This window comes from Dipodomys ordii, unplaced genomic scaffold, assembly GCF_000151885.1.
Source record: "Dipodomys ordii isolate 6190 unplaced genomic scaffold, Dord_2.0 Scaffold59, whole genome shotgun sequence".
Taxonomy (NCBI): domain Eukaryota; kingdom Metazoa; phylum Chordata; class Mammalia; order Rodentia; family Heteromyidae; genus Dipodomys; species Dipodomys ordii.
The window spans coordinates 3,857,946-3,884,265 of NW_012267275.1; positions in this window are offsets into that span (position 1 = coordinate 3,857,946).

Consider the following 26,320-nt stretch of genomic DNA (forward strand, 5'->3'; position numbering starts at 1 on the left):
CTCAAGGACTTGACAGAGACAACAGGGGACTACTTCAAATTTGTACAAAGAGGCAACCAACTATGTCTGCCTCAGATCCATTCTGGTTTTAGCAATGCAAGTCTCATTAAAAACCTTCAATCTTGGGATGGTTGAGTTCTTTAAAGTAGGTATAGACTTCAAGTCTTGTAGTTACTAATCTAGTAATGTTTCCCCTACATCTTGAACTTCTTGTTTTGCTGACCAATAATCCAGTTGTTTTAATGATAAAATACAATTTGTACATGTGTTTAAGTGCTAATTATGCATTTGCCATATAATTAAGTCCTGAAATTGAAAATGTTTTGGTTTTATGTACCAATATGTTTTAGAGGTTTATTCACGCATGAAGCATGCTTTAAATATTATACTTTATTTTCTCTCCTATCTGCCCTTTCTTTTTATTCTTGGAAAGAAATAGATGTGTGTTGTTATGGATGGATTAGGCTCATAAATCAAATCAGTAGACATTTAAATAAACAAACAAAATGAATTTGAGAGGTTAGAAGTGTTTTCAAGTCTCACCGTGGAGACCAGAGAATGAATTGTTACCATGGAGATTTGCATAAACACTGCTTGTGATTATTTCCATGTGAAATCAGATATGAAGATTTGAAAAGGAAGATACACAAATGGAGCTGTCATTGTCTGGCTAATGATATGCAGTATAAAAAGACTGGAAAATTCTAAAGCAGATGAAACTATGAAATATGCCTGTGTATACCATTGTTCCATAAATGAGCAAAAATAAACCTTCAACCCTGACACTGGTGGTTCATGCCTGTAATCCTAGCTACTCAGGATGATGAGATCTGAGGATTGACATTTAAAGCCAGCCCAGGCAGCAAAACCTTTGAGACTCTTTTTCCAATTAACCACCAAAAAGCCAGAAGAAGAACTGTGACTCAAGTGGTAGAGCCCAATACTGAGCTAGAAAGCTCTTTAATATTATGAGGTCCTGAGATGAAGCCCCAGGACTGAAACAACAACAACATTAACAACAACAACAAACCTGCAAGTAAAACCTCAAAGTTTAGATTATCATGTGGTGACTCATTAGTTACTAAAATATTGTAAAAATGGCGGTGTTTCTAATCCACCTTTGCATTCCCTTATGATATAATAATGATATATAATATTTTTTGTGGAAGGGCTTATCACATTACTGAAGCCATGGTAGGCCTATTATGAATATTCTGTCATTGAAGAAATGTAGATACTATCCCCATTTTATCAACAAATAAACTGAAGCATAAAAAACGAAATATTTTGTATAAGATATCATATAAAATGATGAAGCCAGCATTCAAATCAAATTGTCTAGTGGCAGAAAATATATTTTGAAATTTTATACTCTGAACAGAAGATCAAGCCTTTATTGCTGGTATGCTTCTGATCTGAATAAGGAAATAAATATAGTAATGGATAATACTAAAACAACCATATGTTTCTAGTATCTATACATATTTTACTAGCATTTAATTCTAGGTTAATGTCAAAATGAAACTCATATCCTTACCTCTTCCTCTCTATAGGTATTAAGCAAACTGAGTTTCTGAAGCAGAGAACATTTTATAGCTAGCTAGCTAAAAGGGGCAATGCGTATCATTTGGTTGAGGCATATGGCATGGCAAGATGTCATTTCTGAAAGGTACAAAACCCAAATCATACCATCTACCTACTTCAGTACACATAACTTGATGATGGCATGATGAACAATTCAAGCTTTCAGATGAATTGACTCAAAGGTTGTTTCTCTTTATTACAAGTTCTATTTCCCTGAAGAACATCTGTGTACAGCACCCAATGGCTAAGCTTTTCTAGTGAGCACAAACCTTTGACTGAAGGATTCCTGGGGTGCTAGGAAGCTTTGTGTTGGACTGTTGGACTGATCAGCCATCCTTTGAAGGAATGAGCATGATCACTACCTGACTAGAGCATCAAGAGAACTTACTATATCACATTAAAGAAATGGCTGCTTCAATAACCTTGGATAAAAGGCTTTGATTCAAATCTTGTGAAAGATGTTTTTACAAATTATTGATAACCAGAGTTAATTTTTATTTTTCACTGAGGAGTACAAAACAGCATGATACACAGAAGCATTTTCCTGAGGAAGATAGAGTTAAACACACAGGATTAAGTTGTCATAAACATTGAATTAAAAGTTGAATAGCCTGGTACTAAGCAGATAGATAGATAGATAGATAGATAGATAGATAGATAGATAGATAGCTCAATTTTCAATTTCTATACTGTACTGTAATATTCTTTTTGTGCTTAAATTATGTTTGGGGGGAGGAAAGTGGCTCAATCTCTTGGCTACTGCTGTGATCTGCTTGTGAGCCAGTGATCACTCTTTTGCTCAGGTTTTTCTTTGGATACATAAGTTCTGTACTTGATCTTCCCTCAAAATCATTCTCATTTTGCCTGTTGACTGTGATTGTGGCTGATTTCTGGTCATTAAGAGTTTCCCATACTATATCTGTTCCTTTCTATGATTTTTAGAGGTTGAAGGAGGAGAATTAGAATGTGTTCAGTCTCCAACTTCTGCTAGTATTCTCTGTTTCTCTACCTCCATCCAGCTTTGCTTTCAACAGTCTTCTTAACATGTACATTCAGATGTCCAAAAGAACTTCTTCATCTCAATCAAGTCTTACTCTGTGTCTTCCCTGCACAGCCCATAAAGAGAACCTGTTGCATCCCCCTCATGAGTCATGCTCAATAAATAGCCAATATTTGCTTACCATTAAATTCTTGTCATCTTCAAATAGCTAGAATACAGAATGGTCAAGTAGCACTTGATACATGAACGTATGAGTGAACTGATACATGTTTGCAGCTCTTCACAATACATGGAGGCTGGCTAAAGAAGGGTCAAATCTAAGTCAATTCGAAGTTGCTATTGATAATAGGATTCAAGGTCTTATTTGGAAACTGAATTAGTGCCCATTATTTTCAAGTGCCTCTTCTAAATAAATATGCTTGCTTTATTAGCTGGCCACCCACTCTCCACTTTTGTTACTTTTTAAATGTAAAAGATTATTTGTCCTTGTCATGTTTTTCCCTATTTATAGCAGAATAGTATAGCAGCACATAGCCTACGTATTTACCTCCCACATAGTCTATACATAAATCAGTATGAGTTTCTTGGAAACTAATCTCTATTATCCAATTTAAAATAGCTCTAGGTGGTTGCTGTGAAAACTATTGCAGCCTATCCCAAGCCTGTATATTAGATGAGTGGATATTATACAGTGAAAACTAGAAACAATTTTTTTAACAAGCAATTAAGAAAATGTAACCTATATTTTCTCCAGGCCATGTACCCTCGGTGTTAAATGGGATCACAATTAATATAATAAACCATTTCTCTAATTCTGATTCCCACTTAATATTATTTGACCTTAACATTATGACAAAGTTTCTATTTCATCTTTAGGTACTTCAGAAGGACCATAAGAAATGTTTGGAATGTTTTGAAATGATAAATCTTCTCCACATCCATGCAGTATCGGTCATGTTTCTCCTGGCCCCTCATTTGGGCAAGTATCTGCTGTTAAGGCTGCCCAACTTCTACTTTCCAGATTACTGGCCAAAGAGCAAACATATCTGGTATAGTCACGTAAATTGGTAATCCTTATTATTCCAGAGAGGGATCATGAGGACCACAGTTTGAAGCCAGTCCTGGACTAAAAGTAGGTCATATCTGAAAAACAGCTATGAGCATAAAGGAGCTGGGGGCATGGCTCAAGTGTAAAATACCTGCATAACAAGTGTAAGGCCCTGATTTCAAACTCTAGTACTAGAAAAAAAAAACCATCTGTGCCATCTTTCATTGCTCCTGATGTACCTGGAAAACCTCCAAGCATTACTATTTCCCTCTGTAGCCTTTAAAGCTTACCTTGCAAAAGAGTTAATAGTTAATATCACCATGAGATGCTGCCCAGTCTACTTGGTCCTGTTGCTCTATTGCCACCAACACTGCAACCATCAACACTGCCTGCTCTTGATGTATCTGATATGAGGTCCCAAAGCAGTCTCAATATCCTTAAATATCTTTAGGTGCGTACTGATTTCCACCTTAACTTTTATATTCTGCTCACCTTGTTTGAGACTGAGAAATTCGTGTTTCAGAAACAAGTTGAGGTTTCATTTTTATTATTTACAGACTCACCCCCCTAGACTAGTAGTCACAATAAGCTTTTGAGTTTGACTCTATCTTTCCTTGTGATGAGTTTGATTCCCAGGAGGCATCTTAGCTATTATATAGATAAATTCAACGTTTATGCACGCGCGCGCGCGCACACACACACACACACACACACACACCACCACCACCACCACCACCACCACCACCAGAAACAACAACAACAACTTGTACATGTTACTACTGAAAACATCAAAGAGAGCTCAAGACTGACATGTTTTCTCTGGTATTATAGAATTGCTATTTTTCTCTTGGGGAACTATAGATTACTAAACAGATAAAACTTGGTATTATCTCATTTTAAGTAATATCAACTCAGAAGGCTCAAAATAATAGTCAGTTTTTAAAGATGGGAGTTTTCTTGAGTGGAATGAGCCTGTAGTAGGCAGTCCAGGGCTGGCTGTGGAGAATACTGATGACAGCAGTCAGTAAAGGAAGTTTCTCTTCCTTTATCCATCCATATGTCCTGTCTACTGCATGGTCCTGGATCACTGCTCAAGGTAGGCTCCACAACTATACTTCATCCCATAGGATAAAAGGAAGGCCAAAGAAGGTCATGCACCTTCACCTTGAGGACACTATAGACAAAGAATTTACAAACAATGTTGTTTATCTCCCATTGGATAAAGTATGGTTCAGTGCTGCACAAGAAGCCAGGAAATAAAGTCTTCTGAAGTATCTAAAGATGAAATAGAAATTTCTTAAAAGTAGACAGTGCCAGGTATCCAGCAGTTAAACCCAGAATCAACATTTATTGTCCTAGTATAATTCATGACCACAATGGTAGCAATGTACCTGAAAATGGAAGAAGCTCCAAAGCTTAGGAAACCAGAATTGGATCAATTAAAGGAGAGTAGAGGGCTCAATACCTTTTTTTCCAGGGGGGGGGGGTGTTCTCCTGAGGCTTGAACTCGGGGTCTGTGCACTGTCCTTGAACTAACTTCTTTGACTAAAAGCTAGCACTCTAGCACTCCACAGCACCACTTCTGGCTTTTTCTGAGTAGTTTTTTGGAGGTATGAATCTCACAAACTTTCCTGCCTGGGCTGGCTTTGAATCCCAATCCTCCAATCTCAACCTCCTGGGTATAGGATTATAGGCATGAAAAACCAGAACCTGCCTTTTAATATTTTCTTGAGAATTAAGGAGCCAGACCATGTAAGAGGGGCTGGTGGCCAGTGCTGGGCTCTCCATCATACCCTGCATCACATGCAGCCTATGAGATACAGCTGCATTTTGTGGCTATGATAGTTCAATATTGACCCTGATGCACCTCAGCCTTGAGAATGTTTCCTATTCCAAAGCTATCTGTCTATCAGAGAGCATGTCCAAAGGTATATCCAAAACCAGGGTTCTCTTTCTTTATGTTTTAAGTTTACTAGCCAATAAAGACTATAGTTTGACCCCGAAAGAGTTGAGGTGGCTCCCCTAAATGAGATCCAGGGTAGGTTTTCTACCACTACAGGCAGATAAAAGCTTACAGAGATCCATCCTTTAGAAACACAGTGTTTATAAAAGCCCATCTGTTGCTGGCTCATAGTCTTCCTTCCCTAGAGAATACAGCTGAAAGCAAAACCGTGGCATTTTTGGTTATTAACTTTCTGTGTTATTCTAATAGCTTTTGTTGTCTCTGAGGGTCAAGAAGAGAAGTGGGAACAAAATTCATTATTGAAGAGTGATTCACCTTGTTTTCCTCATCTTCTTCCTTGATTTATCCTTTGTTCTGTTTCCCCCATTGGTTTGATATTACATAGTCACCTTGGGAGTGATCAGCTATTTAAGAGCAATACTATTTTCACTGTTTTTGATTGCAGTGTCCTGCAACTTGTATATACATTTTTCTAATTTGGGGAGGGGAAGGGAAACACCAAAATGCTGAAATAAGGATACAGGATGACCCATTGTAACAATGAGATGTACAGGACACTACGTTGAAATCAAACTTTACAACTTGACGGGGGCAGGAGTGAAGAGTTGGGGATGTGGGAGGGAAGGGATGGTAGGGGAAAAACAAAGGACGAGGTAACAATGCTTGATACGAAATGTACTCATTACCTTACTCATGTAACTGTAACCCCTCTGTACAGTATTTTTATAATAAAAAAATTTTTAAAAAAATGAAAAAAGCAATACTATATTTTGTGACCCAGCCTCCAAGTATAATATATTGATCACAGAACTGATCATTTCAGAAACCTTTCACCAGATTATCATGACTACTGAGATTCTTTGGCTAAACATTTTTTTGAGCTAACTTTCTCAGAAAATCAGACAGGAAGAATCCTCTCCTTGTCAGTATTGTGTGTAGGGGAGGATTGTTGTCTATCAGCACTCACCATGGTTCTTTCTCTATAGCTGAGGCTTATTACTGATTTATATGCCAAAATGCAGGGAAACCCCAGGTGTTACAGCTTGTGATATTGATAATCTAGGAGATAATGTTCTTTTATTTCTGAACTTCAAATGAAACCAGTGGGTTATGAAGAACCATCCTTCAGCTGAGTCATAAAGACAAGTTCCTGCCCTCTTGCAGTTAAAAATTCATGAAGCATTTTTCCAAAAGGCTGTTGAAAATAGAGTTTTGTTACATTCTTTCTTTCCTTATTTAAATGTTATCCATATGCTTAAGTATCTTTAGGGAATCTCTACTCTTTTCAGTGTTCCTGATCTTCACAATGTTAGGCCTACTTATTATTGAGTTAGACTAAAGAAAAATAGAAATTTTCTGGAGAACCAAACAACAACACAAGCTATCAATGTCAGTAGCTTTACTGTGCTTTTCTACAAAAGTTGGCAGTCTAAAAATTAGACATGGCAAAATCTTCTCCCAAACATTGGATAAACCTGACTGCCAACATAGGTCTAGAGATATTTGTCAGCTGCTGCTTCTACTGTCTGATGATAGTTCTTTTAGAGAAAGATCTTTGATCCAAGGATGAAGGAAATAGGGATAAGGGAAATGGGGTGGCAATTGATTTTCCTGTCAATTTAAACTGACCTATGTCTCGTAATTACCCAACATGCCATAGGTAGTAGATACTTTTATTGAGTTCCAAATACCAAGTTTTGCAAACACAGTATTCTCTGAGATGCCATTGCTTTTGCCATCCAAAACACTGAAAACCAGTAGAGTACTTCCCTCTGTGATAACTATGTTATCAGAAGGCAAGGGTTTTCAAGGACTTGGTTTTGCATAATTGTTAATATCATATATGGAAAGGAAATATTTTATTCTACTCTTCTAAGCTCTTTGACTGGTCTAAGAATTAAATTGGCACAAGATATTTTAACAAAAGGGAAACAATTTTAATGGTGTAGGTATGCATGGGAATACACAGACATGTAGCAGACAAATGCCTGAGACATGTATCACCTGACACAAAGGAAAAGAATGAAGATTGGAGACTACCAGGTATTTATGGGAAGAGCTGGAGAAATGTGAGGTGAATGAAGGTTGTCAATAAAAGATTCTCAGTGATAAATTTGTGTCTGAATAGCTTTCTTCATGACACACATATGTTTACTAATGAAAATTTCATTTACAAATATCCATTTTCTTTACAACAAAGGAAAATCTTCATATTTCAGATAATAGATTTTTTTCATTAATTAGGTTTGAAATTCCTCTTTTTTCTTTCTTTTTTCTCCTTTCTTTTCTGCTTTCTTCCTTTCCTATTTTTATCTTACTTTTATTGTTTTTATAAATGTGATATACAGAAGGGTTACAGTTATATATGTCAGGTAATGAGTTCATTTGTTTTTAGACAATGTTACCTCTTCCCTCACTCTCTCCTAGATTTTCTTTCCTACCTGCACCCACAAGTTATATAGTTCATATTCAATGTAGTGTTTATTGCATACCACTTCTGCATTTGCTCATGCATTGTCCCTCCATTTTTATGCCCTCTGGCCCTCCCAAAGACAGATAAATGAACAAACAAGACAAAAAGAAAATAAAACAAAAAGAGTAGCAAAAAAACCCACCTTCTTGTTTCCATTTACTGGAATTCATTATGATATTTGACTGAAATTTAGTTGATAGTAATAATGATGATCAATATCATATATTACAAAAGTAGTGATGTGATATATGCTACTAAAAGATACCTTTATAGAGAGCGATTTTAGTGAATTCTGGCAGAAATTATAGTCAATTGCAAGAGTGAAAAGTATAAAGTGAAAATATATGATCAGCAAAACATGGTTATATAGGCCATACTGTGAAAGATTCAGTGCTTTATGGAGCTAGGATTTCTTCATCTCCAATATTCATGATTTTCAGATCTATCTGTATTAAAGGACTCACATGAGTCATAAGATTGGGTCCTATAATGAAAGATAACTTCTGAAATGCCTTAAATTTGCAGAAAAATACAGTGAAATTCTTAAATAAACAACAACTCAAAATTTAAAGTGGATAATGTAAACATACTTTGAGCATTTGGAAAAGCAACATTTAAAGTGCCATCTGTGAGCCTGGAGTTTCTACATGACTGCAAACCAAAAATATCCATAATTGTTTTACTGCATCAGTTTGATACCAAAACAAGAAATGAGTGCAGGCATTACCTTAAACAACCAACATATTCTTGTTTTCCAAATGTGGTACTGTCAGAGCAGCCTCACTGATTGAAAAAAAGAGGTGAAATTGATGATGGCAGGCCCAGTACCAAAAGGAGCAATTTTTGCTGATTTGGCCTCAGGCATTTTTCCCCTGGGGGAGGTGAATTAAAATCTCTGATCTGTGGAATATACACTGTATTGAACACTTCAATATCAAACTGTTAGCATCCACCAATGTTAATTGTTCCTTCTTCAGTGACATATGTTATACTCTCTGACACAAAGATCAGAAGTTATACAAACCATTCCACATATAAGACCACATAGGTTGTCAAAGATAAACACGTAAGCAACTCCATTATAGTCATTGTTTTCAATGCTCATGATGAGTGGTTTAACATCTAGATTAGCTAGACAGCTCTACTGACAAAGAACATCTACATATTTCAGGAATGTCATTTTTGCTTCACTGAAAGCAACTTGGTCACCAAGAGTTGTGTGCTAGAAGTCATCAAAATTATTCTCCAGCTTATCATAATTATTAGCTGGTCACTAACCAGTCCTACCTATAAGCCTAGCTCATCATGTAATAAAATCCAGAGTTTCAAGCTTTGAGCCAGCTAGGGAGGAAAAGAATATCTAGATTCCTTCCTCAAAACAGCTAGCAAATAAGGGGATTAGAGACTTAGCAAAAGTGATAGATCATCAGCCTAGCAAGTACTAAGTCTAACATAGATTATCAGAGGCAAGGCAAGGAAATGCAGATATGAATATAGGGATATATGGATGTGATCTTTTATATTATGATTTATATTAATTCTTCTATGCTCATCAGTTAGGTGATGTCTGAGAAACTTCTTAAAATTCAGTTTGTTTTGAAATAATTAATAAGCATATAGATTAATAAAGCAACATACACTGGACTAGGAAAGTAAATTATCACTTAACTAACCAAAGCAGTGGACAGGCTAGGCACTGGTGGCTCACTCTTGTAATCCCAGCTATTCTGGAGGCTACAATCTGAAGATCAAAGCCAGCCTAGGCAGGAAAGTTCATGAGACTCTTATTTCCAAATAACTACTCCAAAAATGCTAAAAATGGAGCTGTAGAGTGGTAGAGTGCTAGACTTGAAAAAATAAACTACCTCAAGGACAGTACTCAGGCCCTGAGTTCAAGCCCCAGAACAGATACAGAAAGATGCAAACAACAACAACAACAAAAGCCAGTGGACAATAATATTAAACATTCTGACATGATAATATATTTAGAACCAATGGACAAATGAGATGTTCATATAGAAAAATCATTCTGGACTAATCTTAGTTTCCATTTTTCCAATTTCACTCCTTTGAAAACAAAAGGAATAAAAACGTTAATATTTAACACTGCATTACAGGTTCGGCATAATACTTGCATATTTCCTTTATTTTTTTTATTAAGAATCTTTTTTTGGGGGGGTCCGGTCCTGGGGCCTGAACTCTGGGCCTGGGCACTGTCCCTCAGCTCTTCAGCTCAAGGCTAGCGCTTTACCACTTGAGCCACAGTGCCACTTCCGGATTTTTTCTTTTTGCTTATATGGTGCTGAGGAATCGAACCCAGGGCCTCAGGCATGCAAGGCAAGCACTCTACCACTGAGCCACCTTCTCAGCCCCTGCATACTTCCTTTATGCATAGTCTCTTCTGTCTGGAAATGGAATGACCTCTAGGATACATTTCTATAATATACCATTGGATAGAGAAACATCACCTTGTTGCAGTGGTGTTTTAAATATCTCAGGGTCTAAATTTTTTTTTAATCAATATCAAATGACTCATAAAAGTGTTGTTTCTAATGGTTCTGCTGCTATCATGTTACCCTACAAGAAAACTCTTCCTATTTGGTCAATATTATAACAGTACATCATCCTGAAAACTATGTGCAATAGGCAACAGAACTTTAATTATTATGATTTTGCCAGAACAACTAGCATTTACCATTAAAACATTCAGACTCTCTTGTCTCTTGTTTGTAAGTTCTCATAAAACTCTGTATGAAGACAATCCCAGAATATGTCAATATATCACCCTTTTAAAAAATTCAGCAGTACTGACTCATGGTGCTCCAAAGTGAGTAATACCTTGAGCAACTAAGAAAAACTAGCAAATCTTGAAAGTCAAAGTCCTTGGACAACACACATGAACAGTACAAGAACCTATTCTGACAGGTAGAACATGGATGCTGGTAGCTTATATTCTGATATTATGTGCATAAATGTTTAGAATTATTTGCCTTCTTAGTTAATTAATCCTTTCATTACTGTGAAGTGACAACATTCATCTTAGATAAAATTTTTCTATGAACTTCATCTCAACATTAATATACCTATTGAACTTTCTTTTGATTCATGTAAAATATGCTGTCATTTCCTATCGTTTTGTTTTTAACCTGTTTAAGTCTCTTATTAAAGATGACAGACACCATATGGATACCACATACTTTTATCTTCCTTTTCTTCTATTCTTACAATCTTTGACTTTAGTTTATATATTTACACCATTCACATTTAATGTAAATGTTGACAAGGTTGAATTTAGACCTTTAACATTATTGTCTATTAGACTCACTTGTTATTTGTTCTTTTTAATATTATCTCTTTTTTGGGGGGGTTCGGTTGTGGGGCCTGAACTCTGGGCCTGGGCGCTATCCCTCAGCTCTTCAGCTCAAGGCAAGTGCTCTACCACTGAGCCATGTTCCCAGCCCCTTTTTAATATTTTCTTGCCATGAGTTGAGTACTTTTGTGATTTTACTTTTCCTTTATTGTTGTCTTATTAGAAGTAATTTTGCTGTTATAGGATTTATAGCCTACATCTTTGCTGGAACATGACTTAAGTAGTAGAAGTTTGTCTAGTAAGGATGAAGGGCTGAGTTCAAATGCAGTATAGTGAAAAATTTTCATATAGTATACATCTTTATCTAATCAATTATGGAAAAACTTTTACACAGTAAATTCTTAATTCTTCTTTCCTGGGCTTTATGTACAATTTATTTATACTTATAAGCTCCATGATGAATCACTTTTATTTTTTGTTTCAATCAATTATTTTAAGAGATTTCAATAATAGGAGCCTTAACTACAAGATTACTGTTTCTGGTTCTCTGTATTCCTATATGTAAATCTAGATTTCTATCTGCCATAAGATAAGAACACGTTCTTATCTGCTGTATTTTGTCTGAAAAAAAATGCTGACTTCCTTTTATTTTCCTTCCCAGTGATCTATATGGTTTATATTAATGACTCTTTAAATTCTTTTTAGATTCACAAAAGACAATTCAAAAATATACTCACATACCCATTATCCCTAATACTAATACCTTAAATTAGGTTAGCACTTTTGATAAAATTAATAAGCCATATTAATGAAGTTTATTCAGATTTACTTACTTTTTACTTGATATCTATTTTCTATTTCCTCCCAGCTAGGACTCACGCCTTTTAGTGTGACAGTTTCTTAGATGTTCCTTGTTTTTGATAATCTTGACAATTTTGAAAAGTATTTGTTAGCTGTGTGGTAGAACACTCTTCTGTTGGAAACTGCCTGATACTTTCCTCATATTACACTGGAATTAACAGAGGAATTTTTTTGGTCAGTTGTGGGGCTTGAACTCTAGGTCTGGGTGCTGTCCCTCAGCTCTTCAGCTCAAAGCGAGCACCGCTTGAGCCACAGAACCACTTCCGGTTTTCTAGTGGTTTATTGGAGATAAGAGTCTCTCAGACTTTCTTGCCCAGGCTGGCTTTGAACCATGATCTTCAGATCTCAGCCTCTTGAGTAGCTAGGATTACAGGCGTGAGCCACCAGTGCCCGGCTGAATTGTATCATTTTTATCACACCATATCAAAGTTATATATCACTAATGTTTATTTATTTAATCATTTTGGCAGTAATGGGGTTTGAACCCAGAGGCTCATGTTTCCTAGGCAGACACTCTACCAGTGGAATTACACCTGTAGTCCTTTCTGCTTTATTTTTCAGATGCGGTCTTATATTTTCCCCTAGGGTTCACCTCAGACCATGATCCTTCTATTTATGTCCCCCACCCCACCCCACCCCACCCCCACCCAGCTGGGAGAGACACATACCTGTACAGGCATGGGTCCTACTATCACATTTTATCCCCAGGATTTTGACCTTACTTTCTGTCAGAAGTTGTATTTGTCTGTTTCTCCACAGTGAGCTATGCTTGCCTGCTTTCCCATACTTGATTCTTTGGCAGAAAGTTGCAGAATACATCTAAGGAATAGTTATGCTTCCTCTCTTTTAGGATAGAGTATTTTCATAATTTACTTAGAATTATGTGTATATTTATATCTTCTCATTTATTAAATCAGTTATTTGTATCATGATCTTGTAAACATTTATTTTCTATTTTCTATTATAATATGATGTTACTTTATTTTGTTGCTCAGATTATTCAGGCTTTGGCTACTGGGAACTCTTTCCTTGGATCCTGTGTCTTTTAAACAAAAATCATTGTGGCTGTTTCTATTTTTGTGTACCTCTTTATTTCTAGCACTACAGGCCTCTAGGCTATGCACACATTAACTCATCTCATATACTTTCATTCCCCAAACTAAATGTAGTCATTTCTCCAAGGAGCCCTGATATCTTTTATTGGAGAATGGTATTGACACCGGGATCTGGGAGTGAGTTGTATTCACTGTTAATGGGGTACCATTTTTATATATGCATAAATACATGCATATATGTGTAATAGCGTGTGTATAAACACATGCTATAAATGTGTCTATATGTAATAATCTGTATGTATATTAAATTTAATACAAGTTCTCCTGTTTCGTACTCTACTTCATTGCTAACTGGGTCACTTTACTCTCCTGCCCTTTCTCATTTCCTGCCCTTTTTTTCACTCAATAGTAAGAAACCTCTATCTTATTCTTTTCTACCAATTTGTTTAATTTTGAGCTCCATGTAATATGCATATTAGTTTCAAAATCATCATCTGCACCCATATTGATATTGTCCTTAGTTTTAAACCTTCATTCATTTTCAAAAGTACATAGATTGGCATTTTTCCATCACCTTCTTCAGTAAGAGTGGAAATGTTTTCACTGGTACTTGGAATACACTTATAGTCTCTTGTCATAGTTTTCATTTTTTCTAGAATCCTCAACTTCTGAAATGAATTTTTGCATGTATTAAAATTTGATCTTTGTGATGTAAAGGTCTATGGGTTTTGACAAATATCTGACATGTGACCATCATTTTAGTATTATACCAAACAGTTTCTCACTCCTACAAACCACACTTATTTTACCTGCTCTACTTTCCCCTTTGCTCTAAAATCTTAACAACCAATAGATTTTTATCATTTGTATACTTTCACTTTTTCCAGAGTATGTAATTTAAATTTAAATAAATAAATGACATAATTTATTACATAGTACATAGCCATTTCAGAGAATAGTTAGAAATTATTCATTTTCTTCATGTCTTTTCATAGCTTAATAGGTTATCTTTGAGTGGTATTACCTAATATTTTATTATATTCATGTACCACAGTTTTTTAATCTCTTGAGGGACATTTCTTTTGCTTGTACTTTTAAACGATTATGAATGCATTTACTGTACAGAATCTCTGAGTATGTGTGTTATGTAGACATGTTTCAGAATCAATCAGACAAGTAGCAAGAGAACAGTTGCTAGATCACAGGTTTATGCAAACCCATATCTATTTTTGTAAAAAAAAAAAACTGTCAATTGGTTTTCCCAAATGACTGCACCAGTTTGAGAGTTTCTGTTCCACATCTACACCAGTATCTGAAGTATTGTCAACCTCAGCCTCTGTCTGGGTTTTAGTCCATGCTGAGAGGAACAAAGTAGTATTGAATGGCTGTTTTAATTTTCTATCTTTGAATAACAAACGATGTTGACCATCTTTTCATAGCTTTAGTAACTTATCTTTCTTCTTATGTATGATGTAAGCTAGTACATTTTTTTCAAGGTCTGACAGTTACCAAGTATTTATATTCTGATTTACATTCATGAACAGGGTAAAAATAGTCAATCAACTTGATCAATTATTAGTCAGACTTGAGGTAAGACTGTATCTATTAAGTGCAACCATAGGCCCTCCTATTGACTGATAAACTGTGGTAGAAGTTTGAATCCCCAGAAATTAGATAGTTCAGAGTCTATCGTAACTGTCCCCAAATCCAGGTATTTCTTTTTATTTAGTACATGGTCACTCTAGACCTCTAGGAAAGACTCAGAGAAAGAGTTCTGCTACATGCTTCCAATCCTCAATAAGATGATGAGATCTTGATTTCATTTCCATTAAAAGACAAGTGTCTATGAGTTTATAGATGTCTGGAAATAGAGAGGAGGCTATGATGTGATTTCAATCAGAATTATAACAACTGTACCTATTGGGATTTTTTTCTGTGTCATATAAATCAGCCATTATTTTAGAAGATTATCCATATATTCTGTTCTTACAGTCATGTGACTGATTAGTGGCCACACCAAAGATTCTACACAAGAAAATATTCTGCTAGCTAATACTTCCTTGCTGTTCTTTGAGGTCAATGCACCTCCTTTGTCATTGAAGTTACAGGTGGCCAATGGATGCTGCTACTCTGGCTTTCTATTATCTTCAATGAAATCTTTTGTTCACCAAAAGGAACAACCATAAAATTCTCAATGGGATAGTTACTTCTCTCTCTTATTTCTTAATGCTCATCGTCTTGGCAAGCTTGTCAGATTTAGGGGGGAAAACATAAAGATGCCCAGTTAAATTTGAGTTTCAGATAAAAATGTCAAAATTAGTATAATTAACTAAAATTTTAAGTTAAATTTATTTTTTAAATTAATTAAATGACCAAATTGTATAAATAAGATTTTAATTAGCATAAAAGTGCATGCTGTGTTTTACCTCCACAGGAGGTGCAGAGCAGGGAAGGGCAGAGGACAGAGCAGGAAAGACACAGCCAGGGCTGGTGGGCAGAAATAGTCACTGAGATGCTAGCCAGCTTGGCTGGCAATCCCGACAACGGCTGGTAAACTTGAAGATGGGTATCACAGGATGACCTACATGTTGCTAACCACTGTAAGAAATCTGGAAGAGAAGCCCTTTCTTCTTGCAGTGACCTTCTAGCACCCCCTACTGACAAGGTATAATCCACTGGTTTAAAGTGCCAGTTCTTATGTGCCTAGCAGAACCCATAAACGGTAGAGTTAAAGTTTTGAATGAGCTGGCTTCAATTAACTGACACAGCTACAATGACAAACTTCTTAATATTAGAACATGAATACACACACAAATCCAATGGAATATACTAAAACATCAACAAAGATCCAAGTGTATTCTGGCATTTGGTATATGATAAATCATTTCAAGTAAGTGGACAAGGGATTGATAATTCCAAAATTGGTGTTAAAAAAACAACAGAGGAAACATCTCTTATTTTACATATTATACTAAAATTTTTGTAGATAAGAAATGTTAAATTATAAAGTAAAAACAAGCACAAAAGATGTGTGTATATGCTTATTTGAAGCATTGAGCTATAAACATGTGTTAACAACAGTAGCAAATTTAGAAGCCATCAACAAAAAATCTTATTATAAAAAGAACTATGGAATAAAATTACAAAAGAAAATCAAAAGAGAAATAACAAATGAGAAAAATATTTTCTATGTGTATAACTATGTATGTAACTTAAACTATGAAATTTTATCAAAATGATATGACCAGATATTTCATAGGAAAAAGTATACATGCCTCTTTCTTTTCCTACAATATCTTGCTGTGCAGATAGCACAGGCTGACACAGAGCCTGTGATCCTCTTGCTTCAGTTTCCCAAATGCTGGGAATATAGACATCTACCACCACATTCAGGCAAATGCCTATGTAATATATTGAAAATGCTCAATTTCACTCAGAACAAAGGAAATGCAATTTTTAAATTTTGCTTAATTATTATAAAGGCGATGTACAGAGGTGTTACAGTTGCATACGTTGGATAAAGAATACATTTCTTTTTGAGCAATGTCCCCCTTTCCCTCTGCTCTCTCCCAGATTTTCCCTCTCATCTCACCTATAAGTTGTATAGTTGATTTTCAACATAGTGTCCAGTGAGTACCATTGCTGCATTTGTTCACCCTCTGTCCCTCCATTGTGAAATACAAAGTTAAACAATGTAATGAATGTCTTTGCCTCTCATACCAAGTACTGGGCAAAAAAAAAGATGATAGCAAATTGTGATAATATGAAGGAAATATGGAAATATGGAAAATATGGAAATGTAGAAAATATGGAAAACTCACATGTTACATGAGAGTAAAAATAATCCAACCTTCATCATAAACAATTTTGAAAAATTGTCAAAATTATATGTGCACATTTTTCACTGATAACTTATACTTTGAAAGAGTTTACTATAAATGTACTTGTGCTGGTTGTGGATGGCATAAAACCAAGGATGCTCTTTTAAACTATTGTTCAAGACAGCAGAGGGGTGAAATAACTGTCAGTAGCCATGAAGATGATACTGGTTAAATATTCACGATGTCTCCGTGCCATGGAATACTGTATGGTTTACATTTTTAATGATGCAGTTCATCCAGAATGTGGAATGATAAGTTCAGGGCACACTCCCCTAAAAGCTAAACAAACTTGAGAAAACTACAGAAATGTGTAAATCTCTCAGACCCTCCCAACTTCTCCCTGAAGCAGGGCACATGATTCTCATGTGAGAAGTGTTTCCTCTATGTCCAGCAGAAAGGGGCATCTTTACTTTCAAAGTGATGACAAAAAAAATCTGAATACATAGACCCAGCTAAGTTGTTATTTAACTCCTATTAATTGACTCCTAGGTCTTATAATATTATCTTTAGTTTATTGGTATAGTGTGTGTTGTTAGGCAATTTTCTGTCATAAATGTCTCAGCTATGAACCTAGTGTGAGCAAGAAGAAAAAATACTTTTCCTTTCTACATGTTCAGGAAATGCATGTTTTTGTTTTTATTTATTTTTTTTGTCAGTTGTGGTGCTTGAACTCTGGGCCTGGGTGCTGTCCCTGAGCTCTTCAGTTCAAGGCAAGCTCTACTACTTGAGACACAGCACCATTTCCAATTTTCTGGTGGTTAATTGGAGATAAGAATCTCATGGACTTTCCTGCCTGTGCTGGCTTTGAACCATGATCCTCAGATCTCAGCCTCCTGAGTAGCTAGGATTACAGGCATGAGCCACAGGTGTCCATCAGGAAATAATTTTAAGTAACAATCATTAGGCATAAAGTTTGTATAGTATTGTCTTTTCCATAATCTTTATTTGTATCTACAACCTTGGAATTTTCTGGAAGGAGATATGAGCAACTAGTACAGGTGGACTTCTTCAAGGAGGTAAACTGTTGATTAGGAGTGAGACAATTTTGGTACACACACACACACACACACACACACACACACACACATATGTACATAGAAATGTATATGTTACATATATATCATATTGCATGCCTTACCTAGACAAAATGTAAGTATGATTTATAAATACTTCCTTTTAGGATTAGAGTACATTGGTGTGTCTACTGCAATTATTGAATCTGTGAGTCAGATTTTAGGAACAGATTGAGAAGGAGCTTTCCCCACAAAAGCTGCCCTCCCCTTCAAGGATCTAGGCAGAGGAAACGAAGTGATGTTATTTGGACTCACACAGACCTCAGTGTCAGATCTGACCTATAGATGCAGCGTATTTCTGGTGTTGTGTCAAACCATGTTGAAGAGATTCCTGTCAGCAGTGTGTGGAGAGTGTTCATATTGGAAGATGGTGCTTGAATTTCTGTGAATGGACTTTCCAGCCCGTTATGAATATCATCTTTGTTCTCTCATGAGATCATTTTACAATATGTTTCAGAGACAATCTTGCCCTCCATGTTCTACTGTCATTAGGCTTTTACCTTTATTGTTGAAACATCAAAAAAATACAATTTATTAACCCTGTAGTGTCACCAGGATTGATAAACAGGAAGTAGATGCATCAAGGGATCCTTTTATGCCCTACCAACTCTAACGCACACAAAACATCTTTTTGTCTGTTTGCTTTGGAGGTACAGAGGGGTTTCCCAGGATGTATTGATTCCAGGAAAAGGATTAACAGGCAAGATCTTCAGACTTTTTCATTGAGGATATTCTATTTTCAGAAACGGTTTTCCTGATTTATTTTCCTGATTGCTAAACATAACCCAATTCCTCTTGTTAAAAAAAAAAAGACCATGTTAAATGAAGTAAGATAGGCTCAGAAGGAGAAAAGAAGCATGTTTCTCATATGTAGGCATTAAATGTACATTATAAATAAATATGTAAACATTAAAATATTTTACATCAAAGAAGATGAATGCACATTAAAGAACAAACTTCCAACCAGATGACACTATAACAGAAATCCTGCAGGAAAAATATTTTAAGAAACCCATTAAAATGTGCATGAAGAAGTCCCTTAGGTTAACTCCAACTCTGAACCATGAAAGTCTTCAACTAGGTACACATTAGATAACATATGTTAAGACTAACTTAAACAGTACCTGGTTGAGAAGCAGCAGCTAACTAGCCCAACTGCTCCTTCCTCTGAACTTTCTGGGCATATCCATACCCCACTGAAAATATGCATCATAGAGAAAAGATTTTAAATGTTATCACAACAAAATGATAAATATGTAAGGTAGGGAATATGCTAATTAAATAATTTGATCATTTCACAACAATGTCAAAATATTACATTGTACCTCACAAATATATATAATTATATATGTATGCATATATGCATGTCATCATCAATTAAAAATAACTTCCCATGCACTAGAAGCTAATGCCTATAAATCCTTGATACTCAGAAAGCTAAGATCTCACAATCATGGTTTGAAACTAGAGTAGGCAGGAAAGTTTGTGAGTCTCATGTCTCCAATTAACCACCAAAAAGCCAGAAATAGGACTGTGGCCCAAGTGTTAGAGTGCCATCTTTGAACAAAAAAGCTAAAGAATGGGGCTGGGAAGGTGGCTCAGTGGTAGAGCGCTTGCCTTGCATGCCTGAGGCCCTGAGTTCAATTCTTCAGCACCACATAAGCAAAAAGAAAAAAGCCAGAAGTGGCGCTGTTGGCTCAAGTGGTAGAGCGCTAGCCTTGAGCTGAAGAGCTGAGGGACAGTGCCCAGGCCCAGAGTTCAGGCCTCACGACCGGACCCCCCCCCCAAAAAAAAAGGATAAAGAATATCACCTAGGCCCTGAGTTCAAGCCCTAATACCAGCACAAAAATAATAAACTTTAAAAATTACACAGGGTTGGGAATGTAGCTCAGTGGTGCAGTGATGGTTTAGAACTTACAAAATCCTGTATTATAATTTCAATGATATAACAAAAGCAAAATTCATCACATAGTATTACAAGAATATTCACATCGGATGCTTCTTGCATTTGAAGGAATATATGAGCTAGATCCATTCCCAAATTAGGCTGTGAGTGGTTAGCGCATTACCCAGGAGCTAAATGTTCTATTTAACACAACGCTTGACTTACTCTAATCATTCTGCAATTAAGGGAAGGAGTGAATAAATGAAGCAATACTAAGCCCACTCAGAGGAAGAATTTAAATAGGAGGACCCCTGGACAAGTCAAGGGATACTGAAAACACTGTCTAATTTATTTATCTAGAAGCAGCCAACTAGAGATGTGAAAAAGAAGTCCTGGTTAGAGGGCTGCAATCTGTCTATGACACAGATAGAAAAGTAGGAAATACCTTCCCTCCCACAGGGTAATTGGTGCTGAGATCAACCCAGAAATCCTATACCCACTATCCCTTTTAGTGCAAGCCTCTTTGCCTGGCTAGAATTGCAACAGACATATTTCCAACCAGCTTTATTACCATGACCCAGATATAAATATCATGGCAGAAACCCATGAGGTGGGAGCACAATTTTCCTGACTGAAAATAGAGGAAGCGAAGCATCAGCTCTAGTATCTCTGATACTAGAGTGGGGTTGCCATGGCAACCAGCTGAGTCACTAATGAAAAAAGAACACTTGCACTATGACTAGGCTGACATTCTGTGACATTCTCTTATTTTACTGTAGCTCTAATGATGTCTTCAGTAGAAATGACAGAGAGAAAAGGTTCTGACCTCTCTATTAAACCTGCAGCAGGCTTGACAAACTCTGCCTTTAGCTTAATGAATGTGAATTTCTACGTGCAAATTCTGTCTGGGAGAAAAGCACTTTAGGAATTTGTCTGAATCATATATTAGAACTGTTGATTCCATTGTTCCTTTAATGTGGCCTTTTTCTTTTCCAAATTAAAATGGCAATGAAGCAGATGAGTCCTGAAAGCCAAACAGGAAGGGGGGGAAAATGAGTGAAAAGACATGACAGGGTGGTGCTAATCCATAATTGATGATGTGAAAATGAAGAAAACAACCAGAAGCAGCTTCCTTCCTCAAGCAGGATAAACAAGAAGCTGTTAAGCAAGAAAGCTAAGCGTCTCTGCAAAGACAGACAGGATCTATTGGAAACAGAGTATGACGCTCAGTGATCAACAGGATTTATTTACTCTTTAATATATTTAAGAGCTCTGTGCTGGGCACCTTAAGGTTTTGCAAAGAAAGAATATTCTTAAACCATTAAAAGTCTATAGTCTACATTAAAAGTCTAGCTGGGTACCTATAGCTCACACCTGTAATTCCAGCTACTCAGGAGGCTGAGATGTGAGGATGATAGTTCAAAGCCAGCCCAGGCAGGAAAACATGAGAATCTTACCTCTAATTAACCACCAAAAACAAACAAACAAACAAACAACAAAAAAATCCATAAATGTGGAGCTGTGGCTCAAGTGGTAGAGCACACTAGCATTGAGCAAAAAGAGTTCAGGAACAGCATCCAGGCCCTAGGTTCAAACCCCAAGTTTCCTTCCCCTAAAATTCTACAGCTAAATGAGGAAAGTAACTTATAAAATATATGTAAACTACATATGATATGACTTCTGCTACTGGTAAGATATGTGCAGAACCACATACTGGCATGCAAGTTTTAACGACTTAAATTATTTTTTAATTATCATAAATTCAAGTATACAACGGGAGTGGAAAATAACTATTTAGAAGAGACTATGACTGAGTTAGCACCACACTGAGAATTCTTCATTGATACTTTAGTTTTGTTTTTTTTTCCCCCACTGTTCTTGTTTGCAAACTTGTTTTAAGCTTAGCATTGGGTTGAATTGTTTTGCAAGAGTAGGTCTGTGTAGGTTGCATCGGCATTTGTTGAAAATCACTTGGGAGTTTCTGAATTTGAGTGCATCTGCATCTCCTTATCAACAAGAAAGATAAAAGAGCTCATTCATTATTAAAGCCTCCTTCTGGCAAATTTCTTCATCAGGAAACTGCCAGACTAGTGATCTGACTCTGTGATTTAAATCATGTTCTCTTTAAGAACTTGTATTGGCATTATGCCCACCTTTGGTCCTCAGTTCCATTGAGACCTGACCTCCTCCCAGCCTTAGAATTCCTGTCATAGAGCTGTCCACTCCCTCTTTCTGCCCAGAACCACCTGAGCGCCCATCTACCTCACCTCCATCCCCACAGACCCTCCTGCTACCTGGATAGGGATGGATGCCATGTGTGCCCTCTTTGAGGAAATATGGCTCCTCTAATAAACTTAATAATCTTGCTCCTGTGCCTGCTTGCCTCTGGGTGGTCCCCTAGGATGGACATTAAGGATTATTTCAACTTCATTGTCCATTTTCACCAAGCCTTCTATTTAGGAGTAAATGATGATTTCCCATTGCAAACCAAGTTACACCTAACTCTGCTGTCTGATTTGTAATGCCTGCACATCCTGTAGGCATGTATATGTCGCATTCCTCCAGAAACATTCCTCCCTGCCTGCCAAATTCTCTCCTCCCTGGCCACAAAAAGACATGATTAATTCTCAGCTCTACTTCCTCCCACCAACAGGAAGAACCTTCTGGATAGCAACGCAGGCCTCTAGTCCCTCTATTCCCTCATCCTTGAGGGAAAGACAAATGGCACTTAATCCACTAAAGCACTTTGTGAAGGGCTGGTGCCTTTATAAACAGCCTTGCACTCAGTTGACTACCATTTTCCTCATTTGTAATTTTCTCTGCTGACTAAACTGCCCCTTGAGAGCAGGCTTCACATCATATCCTTCACATATACATTTTCATTGTTGATTTATTGTTAGTTCAATAAACATCAATGACACATTGAGCCAGGGGAGATACAAAGATGAAAATCACCCACATACAGACTTTTAGAGTTTCAGTACCAGGAAGACAGAAAGATGATATGTGCAGGGTAGTGGAGAACCAGCTACTGTAGACACTTCAGAGTCACATAAGGCTAAGGATGGAGCGAGGACCAGAGAGCAGCAGGTGACATTCTTTTTCCTAATGAGAGCAGCTTTGCTTTTATCTACTCTAGGGAAAGACTTCTTAGACTTTGGAATAAAATTCTTTTGAAGAAAGTGTATTTTTGACTGAACAAAGGTCAAATCTCTCTTTCCTAGGTGGTGAGGTGGAGCATTTTCCATTTCTAGCTAAGTAAAGGTAAGTGTATATCTGAAGCTGAGTCAGAACTTAACCTGGACCAGAAAGGCAATAGCTTGCTTTACCCTCACATGTCCCCACATGTCAGTGATGGACGGTCTTTCAATTTATTTGTTTTGCATTTTTGTGTGAGTGCCAGTTTTGGGGTTTGAACTCAGGGTACTGTTTCTTAGTTTTGGCATTCAGGGCTGCTGCTTTACCACTTGAGTCACCACTCCACTTCTGGCTTTTTGCTGGTTAATAGGAAATAAAGAGTCTCATCAACTTTTCTGCCTAGACTGGTTTTGAACCATAATCCTCAGATCTCAGCCTCCTGGGTTATAGGTATAAGCCACTAAAATATTTATTATTTGATTTTTAAGAAGCAGTAAATAAGGTAGTTGACTCATATCTTTCATACTGAGGGAGTTTAGAACTATTCTGCTTGGAATTTGAAATTTTGCTTGCAATTACCAGGACATAAAAATGTCTCTTTTTTCTATGAATATTTCTTTTGTTTTATGGAAATGTTTACTTTCTTTGCTTTGGTGGGCAAATACTCATTTTTACAGGAATAATAAAAGGCAATTTAAATGACCAACTCTTTATAAACAGAGATCACAGCTAAATCTATGCTCATACAGAATATTGACCCAGAAAATAAGAACAAGAGGGAGTGGAGGTTTATGGAAAGGAGCTAAACATGTGTGAGAAATTGGATAAGAATGGCCTTTCCTGTGAGACCAGAGGCAAAATAGAGACGGGTACAAAGCACTCACACTCACTCTCCTCTGGGTGCTGTTTCTTGGGGAACACAGCCCATTGCTGCCACTTTCGCAGCTGTCGCTATCACACATTTTAGGATAATGAGTGGAAGAAACTCCTTGAGGGTTTCTAGGTGCCAAGTCAATAGGAACAAACTTAATTTTATGGAATGTTCTTAGCCAGAATGGACATTGAAAAACATTCTTAATGTTCCAGCACCGGAAATAAACAGGTGCACTGAGATACCTCACCACTCACAAATCAGGTTCTACCCCAAAGGTATGGTATGATGCCTGGGGCAAATCAAGAAGGTAGCCTTCCAGAATGGGAAGCGTTCCTGCCTGGAAAGCAGGTGGGCCTGGGTTCAAATATTGGCTTAGTCACTTGAAAGTAGATTATGATACATAGAAGTTATTATGCATGTATATATACGATATAATATAATCATATTTGATATTTAATGCATATGTAGTATTAATATAAATTATCTATCTACCTGTCTTTCTATCTACCTATCTGAAAGCCCAGTAGGAAACTTCATCCTAGACATACCAAACTCTGCAGGTCCCTTTCCCTGAGCTTTCATTATACACTGTGAATTGACTCATCAATCATCAATTTTCTTTTTTGTCATTCTCAACTTCTTATTACTTAGAAATATAGAATTTAAGAAGGTCTCGTGTAAGGGGACTAGAAATCTCAACACAGCACTAAAGACATCCAAGGTGCCAGCACAATCAAAGCCCCCACAGAACAGTTTGTGGAGCCTCCAACAGCACGCACGGCTACGTCATTCTTTCAGTACTAGTCACTGGATACAGCTGCTTTATTCCTTCACAGGGAAGAATTTCTCCAATGACTCAGTAAAGTAATTAACACATTTGGTCCCAGTTTGACATTACGCCTCACCTATTTCGTTTGCAGAGTAGAGAGCCCCTGACTCTCAATCACATTTTTCATCCCTAAGATCTCAGTCTAATTCTACCTGACTGACATCACAGAGACAAGTTTTGTCCCTGGATAGAACAAAAACTTCATTTCCTTTTCTAAAAGCAGTACTTCACTTGTGAATGTCTCACAACAATGGTGGAGAACTCTTAAATTTGTGAGTTTGTCTGTCTGTCTTACTTGACTATTCATATCACAGGGGGAAGCGGAGGGGAGGCAGAACAGAGGAGGCAGTAAAAATAACTACGTTAGTTGGATTCTAGTTACTTAGTGTTTGTTAGGCATGAGGCTTTATCTTTGTCCAGGCTACCTATGAATTTCTGGGCCCAAACAACCCTCTTGTCTCAGCTTTCTCAATAGCTGAGATTATAGTTATGCAGTATTACACTGGGATTTTCAATAGAGTCTTAAATTAGTTTTCATTAGTGTGTGAGAAATCCTAAATGAATATTTCTTTCAAGTGCAATACAATGTTGAGACTGAGCATACACTGATCCAAGTTTATCTAGACAAGAGACAAAAGAAATAATTTCCTGGATATGCTGGTGGCAGGGGGAGAGGGAAGGACTGACTTAAGCTAATGTTGTCACAGATTAAAATTTTCCATGTTTACTTTTCAGTTTACTTTTATTAAGAGTGTTGGACTCTGACTTTTTATTAGGAGTACCTGGCAATCTCTTATAAGTTTGAACGATGTCATGAATTTGAGGCTTTTCTATAAGATGATATTATACTGGGTAAAAATAGGCATATGGTCAAAAGAGCAGGATGTACCAGCAAAGCTTTTTTTCTGGCAAATTGTCAGATCTCTGGTATTGAATGTTAGGCAAGTGGTGGTCAGGAATCAAGGTCCATCTTCTGTAATGGTCTAAACTAAGCTACCTCTAATGATTCAAGTCTGGATCTAATTTTAGCTCCACATTCTATAAAAATTATTCTATTCAGCAGACAGTTAAGCAGTAGCCGGGTTATCTGGTACTAAAGTGATACATAAAAAATGAAATTCATGTGTGCTATTGCACGCAGAGTGAAGTAACTGTAAATGATATTAATATTCTGTACATGCAAAGAGCCTGAGAGAGAGGATTCTGAGGACTTTCACTATAGAGAGAGGACAAATATTTGAGCAGATAAATATGTTCAACCTGCTTTAAATATTTAAAACATTTAAACATACACACATATATAGTATTTATATAACATATATATATAATATGCACCAAAACATTAA